Genomic DNA, 15,147 nt, shown 5'->3' with positions numbered 1-15,147 from the left:
AATGTTTATTTACTAATGCCGTCTTCTCAGGCGTAGTACCTTAGATAATAAAAGTACACATATTATCAGTAGCAAAATTACCAGCATAGTTACTAGTACATAAAAAGTGAATGGTGATAGTATGTTAACATGCTGTAAATGAATAAGAGTTAGCAACACTTATAAGCAGCCGCGGGCCGTGGAGGGAGTTACGGTGAGGCAGGGAGGCGGGGAGGGGGAGAAGCAGGGTGGAGAATACAAGTACACATATTATCAGTAGCAAAATTACCAGCATAGTTACTAGTACATAAAAAGCGAATGGTGACAGTATGTTAACATGCTGTAAATGAATAAGAGTTAGCAACACTTATAAGCAGCCGCGGGCCGTGGAGGGAGTTACGGTGGGGCAGGGAGGCGGGGAGGGGGAGGGGCAAGGTAGAGAGGGCTCCACCCTGCTTCTCCCCCTCCCCGCCTCCCTGCCTCACCGTAACTCCCTCCACGGCCCGCGGCTGCTTATATCTCACCCTCCCTAATACACATATTATATTATTTGCTAAGAAGGTCTCTTTGTGTTGGTTTAGGGCGTGCCCATACTTTAGTGTCTTAGATTTGAAGGAATCACATCAGCATACACCAGCTCTCTCTTCATGTGAACCGCATCAACTGTTGTGTATGTGTGTTCGGCAAAGCAATATAAAACCCGCCTCATGCCCAGAATTGGCAGAAGTTGCACTTATGTTATGAGTATGAAGTCGTGGAGATCAGACCTCATAACAATTCTGTATCGTGTTGTTCTTGAAACTTTAGCACTCGCTGTACAGATATAGTTTAACAAGTAAAGCAGATAGTAGACCAATAACATATTATTCTCATGTAAACCACGATGAACTACTAGGTGGAAAGCTAAAGCAACAACTAAATGTCGTGTGCAGAAGTTGCAAAAAAGGAAAAATGGCGTTTAAACCGGTAATGAGCCCATGCTAACTTAACACGGTGTAAAGATATCCAGGACCTAGATGACACCTCCTCATGATCCGGAAACGAACTGAATAAGATAATAGAAGTGCCATCTCATGAGAGCAGATTGCAAGTTTATATGTGGACGGTCCGCAAGGTAAAGCATTAAAAAGTAGGAAAATTCAATGCTAAAGAAAAATAAAACAGCCAAGTACTTTATCGAGTCTTAAGCCAATAGGCAAGGTAAATAATAAAAACTTGACAATTAAGTCAATGAATTGTCAATGAAATGCTAGTACTCAGCATATGAAACATGAAAAAGGTCTATGACATAACTGTGTATGCAAAATAAGCTGCAACAGCCTCCAACAGGAAGTCACCGTCTTCATCCGAAAACAGTTCAGCCATCCAATTTAAAAGCGGAAAAGAACATACGTGCTCTCCCAGCACCGGATCCTCTATCACCATCAGAGGACAGCTCGGTGGGTTTTCAAGAAAGCTGTGTTCCAAGAAAGACTGTGCTGCCGCCAGTAAATTCCAGGGACCAAGTAGTCCATGCATCAATGCCACAGCCATAATCCTTTCGCCAGGACAAATCAACTCGTGAGTAATGATAGGAGTCATCAGCTGATTAAAGTCGACGTCAGGAGAAACCGGTCCGCAGAGACACAAATCAATGGCCCAATCGAAATCACAGGTCAGGCAGTGAAATACAGGCTGGACACAGGTGAAGTAGGAGAACCGAAAAGATAATCCATATGCCGTGCTTAATATCGCCAACGGCATTGTGCCATAATATTCTAGCATGCGATTGCGGAACAGTGTCAGCAGCTGCAGGGTCGGAGGTTGCATAGGAGGGACATCCATATTTAAAAATGTAAAAAAGCACAAGAGCGTCCGCTGGTAATGCAAGTAAAAATGCAATCCACGAACCAGAGTGGAGAAAATGGAATGAAAGGGAGCAGGGATGACTCCAAAGATTTTCTCAAATGAAGTCACGAGACCACTGGTAACAACTTTAAAAAAGTGTGCCAGGGATTTTGTGGAGGATGCGTTAAAGATAGTCGGAAACATGTTGCTGAAATTGAAAGGCAAACCTGTGTACGGGTGTTCGCTATGTGAAGTACGAAAGTTTCACGGGCCGAACTCAAGGCCACCTCTCTCTGAGACAAAAGAGCTCTTATTCTTGTCATGCCGTTGAAACGTGTCCCAAGGTTGGTATTTGTGGCCAGATTGAAAACTCCCTATGTTCATGTGTGGGAGGAAATAGAACATTTCTGCAGCAAATAACCCGTTCACTTACTGTTACGATAAAAGGAATACTTTTAATTAACTCAGAACAATCTTCATTATTGAGCATCAAATAACTACCATTTTCCAACAACTTGAACGTGGGGATGATAGCAGGAACTGGCGTGCCTTGCAACACGCAAGCCATATTTGGTCGGTGTTTGTTGCATGAATCGTGTAACTGTATGTGCCTACACATTAGTGAATGATCTGGCGTCTCAGTGCATTCCTCTCCATTCAGATAAACTTCTTGATCATCTTTGAAACATCTGTATGTGTATGGAAGCGACCAGACCTCATGAACAAAAGCACTACCTAAAGGTTCATAAAGACCTATTGGTATATATTTCATACAATTTGAAAACTTATATAAAGCAAAAGGCAGCGTTATTAAACCGTGGATAAGGCATGTTGCCAAAACACCCGCAATCCTCTGCTGATGATGTCACTGAGCATGTCATGAATGATGTAATATGTGACATCATCAGTAGTGGATTATGGGTAATAGTATCTCTAGTTTACTCCCCTATAGCTGTCTTTCTTTTAACATAAGTGTGTGTTTCCTTCCCTTATACTTACTGTTTTTGGTTCGCTTCCAGTTCGCGTACCAGCGAGCGAACTAGGAAGCGAACTAAGAGAAATAGAGGTTGGCACAGTTCCAAATATTGTACCAATTTTTTAATAACGGGGAGGTAGTTCTGAAAAGAACTTTTTTTTTTTTTTTCTGAACATTTTTTTAATGTTTTTGAATTTTTCGGAACAGTTTTATATTTTTTTGGGTTTTTCTTGGAGGGGGCAATGAAAACGATTCATTGTAAAGGGCTCAACAGGAGCAACAAAACAAAAAAAAGAAGTATTTATTATTTTGGGCGTTTCGGACAAACTTGCATATGATAGTCAATAGCTCTGTTGATCAGAGTGATGCTTCTTTCTCCGTAGGAAATGAATCCATCGCAAAATACGCAGGTGTGTTTTACTTCACCAAATCTCATTTGTATATTTGGCACCATCTCCCTGCCCTCTGGTCCCGTTACTTCCGGTACAACAGATCTTCTGGCCATAATAGGGAGATTATCTAGGTCGTTCCGAAACTGTGCAGCACTGTAGTTGTTAGGATGCCACCTAGTCATATGGCGATGCATTGTGTAGTTTCCGAAACTGTATTTTTTGTCGGTCCCTCTGGACAGTCTATCTTGACATATAAGGCAAGTTACGTATCTTGCATTTACTTTTTTCTGACCTTTGGGAATTTTAAAAAATTGCCAAATGAAGTTTTCTTTCCGGTGAGACGTCTTGGGCTGCTCAGGCAAAAACTGCCTCTCTTCGTGCTCGTCCTCCTGTTCCTCTTCTTCTTCTTCTTGTTGAATTACAACTTGAGCAGGTGGTCCACTCTTCCTTGGATGTGGTGGAGGTGGTGGGGAAGCACCAGCTGAAGCTACTAAAGAAGCCATTGCTCAGTGATCACAAAGGGTCTTTCTCTCACAATGATGAAAGTCAGAGTGAGGAAAGAAGGAGGGATTTTCATCATTTGGGAAAAACAAGAGTTCTCAACCAATCAAAAGTGTTCATTTTAGATTATATGACCTAGTCTTACATCATTAGGAAACCAAAAGTGAAATGAACCAATGAAAAGTGTTATTACCAAGTCACATGACTTGCTGTGTTTACGTTAAGCGCTTTGCAGGGCCTCCCGGTTTGCTTCCAGAAACCTGCGCTTTGGCACTCGCTTCGCGTACCAGTTCGCTAACGTAGCACGTCATATGACGTATCACGCGACAACGTGGAACGTCATGCGGACGGGAGGCGTCACGATGTTGTTTTCTAACGCGGCACTTGCGGTAAAGAAACGTTTACCGGCTCGCGGTCTATTTCGCGGCATCAAGGTCAGCTAACGGGAAGCTTCCCGATTCGCGAAGCGGGAACGAAGAAAAAAAAATATTTTAAAAAAAAATTATTCATAAACATATAAAATATATTTTTGGATTTAAAGAAGAATACATTTTACAGCTACAGATATTAGCTGTTAAAAAAACAATGAAATTCACAGAAAAAACCATAGGTTATAGACCATATATAGTTAGGAATTAGCATTTACAAAACCTTGAAAATTCACTGAAAAAACCATAGGTTATAGACCATATATAGTTAGGAATTAGCATTTAGAAAACCTTATTTCACTCACACAAAACCATTGAAATTCCATATATAGTTAGTTGCACTAACTATATATCGCGCACCCGCAATCCACTGCTGATGATGTCACATATTACATCATTCATGACATGGTCAGTGACATCACTGATGACATCACTGATGACAACATCCAGTGATTATGTGTTTCTGTAAAGTTTAAATATGTTTTACATATTGAAGAATGAGTGGATGTATAAGTGTCTGAATGAAGGTTTTAGTAGGTGCGTGATTGACTGTATGAGTGAGTGATTAAATGCGTCTTACTAAATGCACGGGTTAGTGACTAAACTGTCTGAAAGTGTGCATCAGTATGTCTGTTGTTGTGCAAGCTGCTGCATGTGTTGATCAGTAGCTATATAAGTAGCTATATGGGTTATTGATTGGTTGCACAAGTATTTGTATGGGAGACTGAGTGTGTGTATGGCTGGCTGGGAGGTGTGTGACTCTGTGCAGATCAATGTGTACTTGTATCAGTGATTCTATAAGAGAGTAAGTATGTGTTAGTATATGTTTGAAAATGTAAGGTACTCTATGTTTAACTGTGTAGATTAGAAAATGGAAGTGTGATTGATTCTTTACAGGACTGACTAGGTGTGTGAGTAACTCCATGGATGAGTGGCAGAGTGTGAGTGTCTGTATAGGTGTATGAGTGCATATGATAGTGTTGTAAAGATGAGTGATTGTATGTATGAATGATTGTATGGGTGAATGAGTGAATGTGTGTGTAGACGTAGGAATCAGTGAATGCGTATGTAGTAACTAGTATTGGTGTGTCAATGGTTTCAAAAATTATACTCTGTATTTAACACTGGGTGTAACAGAGGTTATATTAAAGTTGAGGAGATGCATTGTATTGTCACATTAATGATATCATCATTGATGTGACCATTGATGTCAAAAGAGATATCATCAGTGATGTCATTTGAGATGTCATCAGTGATGTCATCAGTGATGTCACTGACCATGTCATGAATGATGTAATATGTGACATCATCAGCAGTGGATTGCGGGTGCGCGATATATAGTTAGTGCAACTAACTATATATGGAATTTCAATGATTTTGTGTGAGTGAAATAAGGTTTTCTAAATGCTAATTCCTAACTATATATGGTCTATAACCTATGGTTTTTTCAGTGAATTTTCAAGGTTTTGTAAATGCTAATTCCTAACTATATATGGTCTATAACCTATGGTTTTTTCTGTGAATATATATATAAGTAGTACTGTGCCTGGACTGGTAAATGGCTTTTGTCATTTTAAAGCTCGGCAAGGACAGCACTGTGCTAGTCCTATGCTTAAAGACTTTGCTGTGGAAATGGCAAAAGACTTTGTCCTTTTCTATCTCAGCGTGGATAGCACTTTGCTAATCCTATGCTTAAAGACTTTGATAGAAAAACAGACATTTGAGGTGAGCAGATCTAGAGTGTCGCTGGTGTTGAGAGAGCTCTAACAGGAGCTGCTTTCCACCTAAACTTGAGAACTACCCAGAGTTCTCTCCTTCTTTTTTGCATACTTTATGTGTCACTCTATGCCTGAAAGGGTTTTGTTTTGACTTATACTAGATGCTCCCTTGTATCTGGACAAAGCTATACCTCTCTGAAGAGCTCTAATTAGAGCAAAACACTGTGTCAGGGGTTGCTTTTACTCATTTCAGGTTGGCTTGAGTTGGTATTTTATCAATTCAAAGCTGTAGTACTGTGCCTGGAGTGGTAAATGGCTTTTGTCATTTTAATGCTCGGCAAGGACAGCACTGTGCTAGTCCTATGCTTAAAGACTTTGCTGTAGAAATGGCAAAAGACTGTCCTTTTTTATCTCGGTGTGGATAGCACTTTGCTAATCCTATGCTTAAAGACTTTGATAGAAAAACAGACATTTGAGGTGAGCAGATCTAGAGTGTCACTGGTGTTGAGAGTGCTCTAACAGGAGCTGCTTTCCACCTAAACTTGAGAACTACTCAGATTTCTCTCCTTTTTTGCATAATTTATGTGTCACTCTATGCCTGAAAGAGTTTTGTTTTGACTTATACTGGGTGCTCCCTTGTGTCTGGACAAAGCTATACCTCTCTGAAGAGCTCTAATTAGAGTGAAACACTGTGTCAGGGGTTGCTTTTATGCATTTCAGGTTGGCTTGAGTTGGTATTTTACCAATTCAAAGCTGTAGTACTGTGCCTGGAGTGGTAAATGGCTTTTGTCATTTTAAAGCTCGGCAAGGACAGCACTGTGCTAGTCCTAAGCTTAAAGACTTCGCTGTAGAAATAGCAAAAGACACTCAGGTACATGCATCATTGTTGCCGTTTGCGATTCCATAATTGCGAAAATGAAGGAATCGCAATTAAGGAAACGCAAACGGCAATGCATCAAAAAATTGCAATTTTTTTAGCGATTCCTTATTATTCGTTAATTGCGATTCACAATTTGCGAATCGCAATTAAGGAATACCTTCCCATTGATTCCTATGGACCAAAAGGCCCATAGGAATGAATGGGAAGTCAATCTCAATTTGCGATTCGCTATTAGCTAATCGCAAATTGAGATTGAGATTTCAAGGGTGCAGGGGTGTCCAAAGGACACCCTGTTGCACCCCTGAAATCAATCTATGCACATATGTTGTGCACACACATGCCCTAAGGGCATGTGTGTGCACAACAAGACAGTTTGAAAAAAGCACAAAAATGCATTTTTCAGATTTTTCGCAAATTACCATGAGGTCCAACCTCATGGTAATTTTTTCATCCTAATTGCGAATTCGCAATTTTTAAAGATGTCATGCTTTGCATTTAAGGAATCGCAAATTGCGATTCCTTAAATGCAATCGCATTTTTAGAAATCGCAAAAAATAGCGATTTCTTGGATTTTTGATTGATGCATCCCAAATAGTGATTTAGGAATCGCAAACGGCCGATTTTTGGGATTCGCACCGTTTGCGATTCCTAAATCGCTTGATGCATGTGGCTGTTTGTCCTTTTCTATCTCGGCGTGGATAGCACTTTGCTAATCCTATGCTTAAAGAATTTGATAGAAAAACAGACATTTGAGGTGAGCAGATCTAGAGTGTCGCTGGTGTTGAGAGTGCCCTAACAGGAGCTGCTTTCCACCTAAACTTGAGAACTACCCAGAGTTCTCTCCTTCTTTTTTGCGTATATATATATATATTTATATATATAAGAGATTTGTAATACGCATGGCTGCCCCAGCAATGGGGCGTCCCAGTGCAACCAAGGAAATGTGACTATAGAAGCTAAAGAGGAATTACGCCGGAAAAAAAACAGGTCTTTATGGCTTTGCGAAAAGCAAGGTGATTCTGGATCCCTCTGATGGAAACTGGGAGGGAGTTCCAGAGTCTGGCCGCGAGGGTTCTAAAAGAGCGGCCTCCTGCCCTGGCTCCTAAAACTCGAGGAATACAAGCCAACCCTAGGTCAGCTGTACGTAGGGTGCGCCGCGGAACATAAACAGCTAGCAGCTCTGACAGCCCCGGCGGGGTTTGTTGAGTCAGAATTTTATGAGCCACACACAACGATTTAAACTGGATTCTTTTTTTTCTACTGGTAGCCAATGTAGTTTAGGTAGAAGCATGGACACAGAGCAAGATTTTGGGAGCGCCAGAAGCTGGATACTGAACGTATTGGCATCTAAATATAGATAGTTGCCATAGTCTAATCTAGATAAAATCCTGACCTGAATCATGGTCTGTCAGATTTTTGAATCAACGAAACCAAGAAGAGGTTTTAATCCTCGCAGGAGCCCAAAGCAGGTCCCTGCTTCTGATTTGGATTGGACTTCAAAGGAGGATCCAAACACCTAGATTCTTAACTGCCTCTTTAGGCGGTGGTGCTGGTTTTAGTCGGTCTGGCCAATATTGCTCCGACCACAAGTCCCGGTCTCTCCCAAACAACAGAATTTCTGACTTAGGAGCATTCAGCTGCAAGCACTTTGAAGCAATCGAGTCCGTGACCACCAGCAAGTCTTCCTTGAATTTCACACGGTTGTGGTTAAATTTTTTTAAAACTGCAATAACCAATTGGGTGTTTTCTATTACAGGGAGTGTAGAGAATGGGAAAAGATTGTGTAGGCACGTCAATGTTTCGACCCACGAAAGTTTGTGATTCAATTGAGGTCACGTCGGGTCTTCTTCACGACGAGGTAGGACAGCCTATGAAAGAATTTAGCCATAAGTATGGTGTGTTACATAGTATGAAAGGATTGACCATTGGTTGTGAAAACCTACCAGTAGTAGTAACCATCAAAGATCTGATGAGGGCTTCGATTGGTCGATCCACGAAGGGTTGGATTCTGTGGAATTAATGACAGGGCAGGAATAAAGGAACTGCATGGAATTTAAAAGAATAAAAGTTGGACCAGACCGAAGTGCTGGATGATTACCTAGTCAAGAATGGAAAACTGGGTCATTGAAGAACCATCAGGGGTAGGTTGAGTCAGTTTCTAAATGCAGGAATGTAGATGAGTCACATCCACTGCTGTGCGAATCAGGGGTCTGTGGGGGTGATTTCAGACATCCAGGTTCTGAGGGTCATGGGGTAAACCCATTTTACTTAATGGCATTAGGACTCTAGGCATTTTATCACTTCTTACCAGTGCTAAAGTGCTTGTGTTATCTCAATTAAATATTGTTTGATTGGATTATATCCAATTGATATATCTAATTTACCTATAAGTCCCTTGTGGAGTGATATATCGTATTCTGAGGGCCTGTAAATTGAATGCCACTAGTGGGCCTGCAACTGCAAACACAACAATGATGGACAGAATGTGGATCAATGTCACACATTCACCCCAGTCCAAAGATCTGGGCCCAAATCCATCGTTTTTCCACTCCACACCACCCTGGGTTAGACAATGGCGATATGCAAATCAGCACTGACCCTGTGCCCCATGGGAACAGTCCAGTCCGAACTACAAAAGCCATGTCCTTCCCAGAACGGAAACAAGCATCCGAGGACCGGCCCGGTTTCGAGGTAACACCTCTCTTCAGCCCGGCTAGCTTGATTCCAGTGGTGTGGAGTGCCTGGGACTCACGTCTGAGCATCCCCAGTACACTTAGAGCGGTAACTGCAAACACAACAATGATGGACAGCGCTGATTTGCATATCGCCATTGTCTAACCCAGGGTGGTGTGGAGTGGAAAAACGATGGATTTGGGCCCAGATCTTTGGACTGGGGTGAATGTGTGACATTGATCCACATTCTGTCCATCACTGTTGTGTTTGCAATTACCGCTCTAAGTGTACTGGGGATGCTCAGACGTGAGTCCCAGGCACTCCACACCACTGGAATCAAGCTAGCCGGGCTGATGAGAGGTGTTACCTCGAAACCGGGCCGGTCCTCGGATGCTTGTTTCCGTTCCGGGAAGGACATGGCTTTTGTAGTTCGGACTGGGCTGCTCCCATGGGGCACAGGGTCAGCGCTGATTTGCATATCGCCATTGTCTAACCCAGGGTGGTGTGGAGTGGAAAAACGATGGATTTGGGCCCAGATCTTTGGACTGGGGTGAATGTGTGACATTGATCCACATTCTGTCCATCACTGTTGTGTTTGCAATTACCGCTCTAAGTGTACTGGGGATGCTCAGACGTGAGTCCCAGGCACTCCACACCACTGGAATCAAGCTAGCCGGGCTGATGAGAGGTGTTACCTCGAAACCGGGCCGGTCCTCGGATGCTTGTTTCCGTTCTGGGAAGGACATGGCTTTTGTAGTTCGGACTGGACTGTTCCCATGGGGCACAGGGTCAGCGCTGATTTGCATATCGCCATTGTCTAACCCAGGGTGGTGTGGAGTGGAAAAACTATGGATTTGGGCCCAGATCTTTGGACTGGGGTGAATGTGTGACATTGATCCACATTCTGTCCATCACTGTTGTGTTTGCAATTACCGCTCTAAGTGTACTGGGGATGCTCAGACGTGAGTCCCAGGCACTCCACACCACTGGAATCAAGCTAGCCGGGCTGATGAGAGGTGTTACCTCGAAACCGGGCCGGTCCTCGGATGCTTGTTTCCGTTCTGGGAAGGACATGGCTTTTGTAGTTCGGACTGGACTGTTCCCATGGGGCACAGGGTCAGCGCTGATTTGCATATCGCCATTGTCTAACCCAGGGTGGTGTGGAGTGGAAAAACGATGGATTTGGGCCCAGATCTTTGGACTGGGGTGAATGTGTGACATTGATCCACATTCTGTCCATCACTGTTGTGTTTGCAATTACCTCTCTAAGCGTACTGGGGATGCTCAGACGTGAGTCCCAGGCACTCCACACCACTGGAATCAAGCTAGCCGGGCTGATGAGAGGTGTTACCTCGAAACCGGGCCGGTCCTCGGATGCTTGTTTCCGTTCTGGGAAGGACATGGCTTTTGTAGTTCGGACTGGACTGTTCCCATGGGGCACAGGGTCAGGGCTGATTTGCATATCGCCATTGTCTAACCCAGGGTGGTGTGGAGTGGAAAAACGATGGATTTGGGCCCAGATCTTTGGACTGGGGTGAATGTGTGACATTGATCCACATTCTGTCCATCACTGTTGTGTTTGCAATTACCGCTCTAAGTGTACTGGGGATGCTCAGACGTGAGTCCCAGGCACTCCACACCACTGGAATCAAGCTAGCCGGGCTGATGAGAGGTGTTACCTCGAAACCGGGCCGGTCCTCGGATGCTTGTTTCCGTTCTGGGAAGGACATGGCTTTTGTAGTTCGGACTGGACTGTTCCCATGGGGCACAGGGTCAGCGCTGATTTGCATATCGCCATTGTCTAACCCAGGGTGGTGTGGAGTGGAAAAACGATGGATTTGGGCCCAGATCTTTGGACTGGGGTGAATGTGTGACATTGATCCACATTCTGTCCATCACTGTTGTGTTTGCAATTACCGCTCTAAGTGTACTGGGGATGCTCAGACGTGAGTCCCAGGCACTCCAGACCACTGGAATCAAGCTAGCCGGGCTGATGAGAGGTGTTACCTCGAAACCGGGCCGGTCCTCGGATGCTTGTTTCCGTTCTGGGAAGGACATGGCTTTTGTAGTTCGGACTGGACTGTTCCCATGGGGCACAGGGTCAGTGCTGATTTGCATATCGCCATTGTCTAACCCAGGGTGGTGTGGAGTGGAAAAAAGATGGATTTGGGCCCAGATCTTTGGACTGGGGTGAATGTGTGACATTGATCCACATTCTGTCCATCACTGTTGTGTTTGCAATTACCGCTCTAAGTGTACTGGGGATGCTCAGACGTGAGTCCCAGGCACTCCACACCACTGGAATCAAGCTAGCCGGGCTGATGAGAGGTGTTACCTCGAAACCGGGCCGGTCCTCGGATGCTTGTTTCCGTTCTGGGAAGGACATGGCCTTTGTAGTTCGGACTGGACTGTTCCCATGGGGCACAGGGTCAGCGCTGATTTGCATATCGCCATTGTCTAACCCAGGGTGGTGTGGAGTGGAAAAATGATGGATTTGGGCCCAGATCTTTGGACTGGGGTGAATGTGTGACATTGATCCACATTCTGTCCATCACTGTTGTGTTTGCAATTACCGCTCTAAGTGTACTGGGGATGCTCAGACGTGAGTCCCAGGCACTCCACACCACTGGAATCAAGCTAGCCGGGCTGATGAGAGGTGTTACCTCGAAACCGGGCCGGTCCTCGGATGCTTGTTTCCGTTCTGGGAAGGACATGGCTTTTGTAGTTCGGACTGGACTGTTCCCATGGGGCACAGGGTCAGCGCTGATTTGCATATCGCCATTGTCTAACCCAGGGTGGTGTGGAGTGGAAAAACGATGGATTTGGGCCCAGATCTTTGGACTGGGGTGAATGTGTGACATTGATCCACATTCTGTCCATCACTGTTGTGTTTGCAATTACCGCTCTAAGTGTACTGGGGATGCTCAGACGTGAGTCCCAGGCACTCCACACCACTGGAATCAAGCTAGCCGGGCTGATGAGAGGTGTTACCTCGAAACCGGGCCGGTCCTCGGATGCTTGTTTCCGTTCTGGGAAGGACATGGCTTTTGTAGTTCGGACTGGACTGTTCCCATGGGGCACAGGGTCAGCGCTGATTTGCATATCGCCATTGTCTAACCCAGGGTGGTGTGGAGTGGAAAAACGATGGATTTGGGCCCAGATCTTTGGACTGGGGTGAATGTGTGACATTGATCCACATTCTGTCCATCACTGTTGTGTTTGCAATTACCGCACTAGTGGGCCTGCAGCACCTATTGTGCCACCCTCTTACATAGCATCTTAAAACATGTCCCAGGCATGCCATTGCAGTCTACATGCAGCTGTAAACTGCCAAGCCAATTTACCATTTAAATCCCCTTGCCAAGCCTTAAATTCCCCTCTTATCACATATACATTACCTCTGAGGTAGGCTCTAGGTATCCCATAGGACAGGGTGCTGTGCAATTAAAAGGCTGGACATGTACGTTTAGGTTTTACATGTCCTGGTAGTGAAAAACTCCTAAATTTGTTTTTCACTTCTGAGACCTACCCCTCTCATAGGATAACTTTGGAGATTCCTTACTACATTTAATAAGCTGTAATTTTCAACTGAGAGCTGGTAACTGTGTCATGTTTGGTGTTTATGAAATTGAAATGATAATCCCTCTTTAATGGTAAAGTTTGATTTGTCATTACAATTTTAAAATGCCACTTAGACAGTTGGCATTTTCCTGCCCTTTGTGCCTGCAGCCTGTTTTAGGTCACATAACTGGGTGTACCTGACAGTTAGACTTTGTGAATTTCTCTGAAACAATTACACTATAGAAGGGTTAGGTGTGCCTCAATGGGTCATCTGCTGGCATAGCTGAGCACAGCTCCACTTACAACCGAATAGCCTGTGCTCTGACTTCACACAAAGGGCCAAATGACCCAGCTAGCTTGGAGCCACAACAGGGGATTCACAAAATTCCATTCACTTCAAAGAGCTTTTCCAAAAGCTTCTTCCACATTCCAGAAGAAGGGTACCAGGGTATAAAATCAGGACCTTCGGACAAGCTTTTCACTTCACTACTGGGCCTGCAGAAGGACTCTCAGAGGACTGCCTTCTGTTGTTACCTGCTGTTCACTCTGCCAGACTGCTGCTGTACCAGGAAGGACTGCGTTGCTGCCTGGAGCCTACCTTGAATACCTCAGAGGCCAGCCCTGCTGTTGACCCTTGCCTGTTCACCTGCACCCAGGACTACCAGAAGTGATTCCAAGGACTAGTTTGCTGGCCTCATGTTCTGAGCCACAAGGACATAAAAGATTCCCACCATCTTGAACCTCCAACTAGACCCAGCCTGGGTGAGTCCTGAACCCCCAACAGGTGTACCACCAGCCCTGGACTCTTGGTTGTGGTGCTAAAGGTGCCCAGATGGCCAGATCCAAAAATGGAGGAAAAATATTAGTCACAAATTGCTCTGAGAACCAGGTGGAGACCAGGACCAACCTGCTTGCCTATCTGCCTGAGGTGCAGCGCCTGTCAGATTGATTTTGCAGCTTCTTCTGCTACATTGTTCTACGCAGCAGCGAATGCTTCTAATCGGCCCTTCGCCAGAGGGGTATCCGACCTCGTGAAATTGTCTTGGGATCAGCCCTCAGACTCGTTCCACCAGAGATGTTTTACCTCCATTTTGGCAACTAAATCCTAATGGAGAAATCTTAATCGCGCCTTTGACCCAAGGACATTCGGCGACAAAGCTCCCTCCTCCAAAACCTCCTGCAGCCTTGTCACGCTCAACTTTACCTTCTAAGACACCTTTTCTCAGAATTTCTTTAAAGTGCAAAGGTAAGCACTGACGAGGCCCAATCCACATCTTATATCCAAACCCCACTCCATCGCGGTTGGCCGTACCATTTGACTTTGACCCAGTCTCCCGCACCTAGATGTCCGCAGTTGGCGCTTTCATCTTTTAAGCACTAGTTTTTACAAAAACTTTTAAAATTCATAACTCTGGTTCTTCTGTTTTGATTTATGCTGTTTTGATGGAAAATAGTTTATTAAATGTACTCCATGTTTCTAAATTGGTTTGTGATTTTTCTTGTGTTCTACTTTACACATTGCCTCTAAGTTAAGCCTGACTGCTTTTTGTACCAAGCTACACAGGGTTAAGCACAGGTTAATTTAATGTTTTTTTTAGTACACCCTGTAAAGCAGTGTGGCTGTTGCTTCACCCGGCCTTACACCCAGTCAACCAACAACCCAAATTCTTGCAGAATTTATATTTTTCCATGCATATTTTTGCAGCAGTTGCGGAGAACCATGCTTTTTTTAATTCCTTTAAGAAGGTTGGTAATATTTCAGCTATTAGTGCGGTACTCTGTAGACATTTCTGTAAAGAATTAAATAAGTACACATTTTAAAATGCACTATAGTACAGCATATTTGTCAAAAAATAGTAGATCATTTCAAATAAAGACTTTTCAACGAGACAATATAAAAGGGGGCATAGAGTTTAACCCTCCCCCCCAGAAAAAAATTAAATAATCTTTCAAAAGGGCTACTATGGGATCACCCTCCAATAAAACGAACATTTTAAATTAGAAACATTTGTATGTGTGGGTGCTACTGAGAAGATATATTAAAAAATGAAACTCTTAATATATCAAATGGAAAATAGCATCAAATATAAATGCATCTAAATATGGGTAGGTAGGTAGATAGATAGATAGATGGATGGATATAGATAGATAGATAGATAGATAGATAGATAGATAGATAGATAGATAGATAGATAGATAGATTTACACACAT

At 43.8% G+C, this 15,147-nt stretch overlaps 1 long non-coding RNA gene across 1 annotated transcript in view; it reads right to left on the bottom strand.

The window, feature by feature from the left end:
- LOC144770123 (uncharacterized) overlaps positions 1 to 15,147 on the bottom strand; it is a 259,865-nt gene that overhangs the window by 243,201 nt on the left and 1,517 nt on the right. The window lies entirely within an intron of this gene.

Source organism: Lissotriton helveticus, chromosome 7 (genome assembly GCF_964261635.1).
Source record: "Lissotriton helveticus chromosome 7, aLisHel1.1, whole genome shotgun sequence".
NCBI lineage: Eukaryota > Metazoa > Chordata > Amphibia > Caudata > Salamandridae > Lissotriton > Lissotriton helveticus.
Note: the sequence above shows the minus strand (reverse complement) of the source record. Positions and strands in the feature narration are given on the sequence as shown.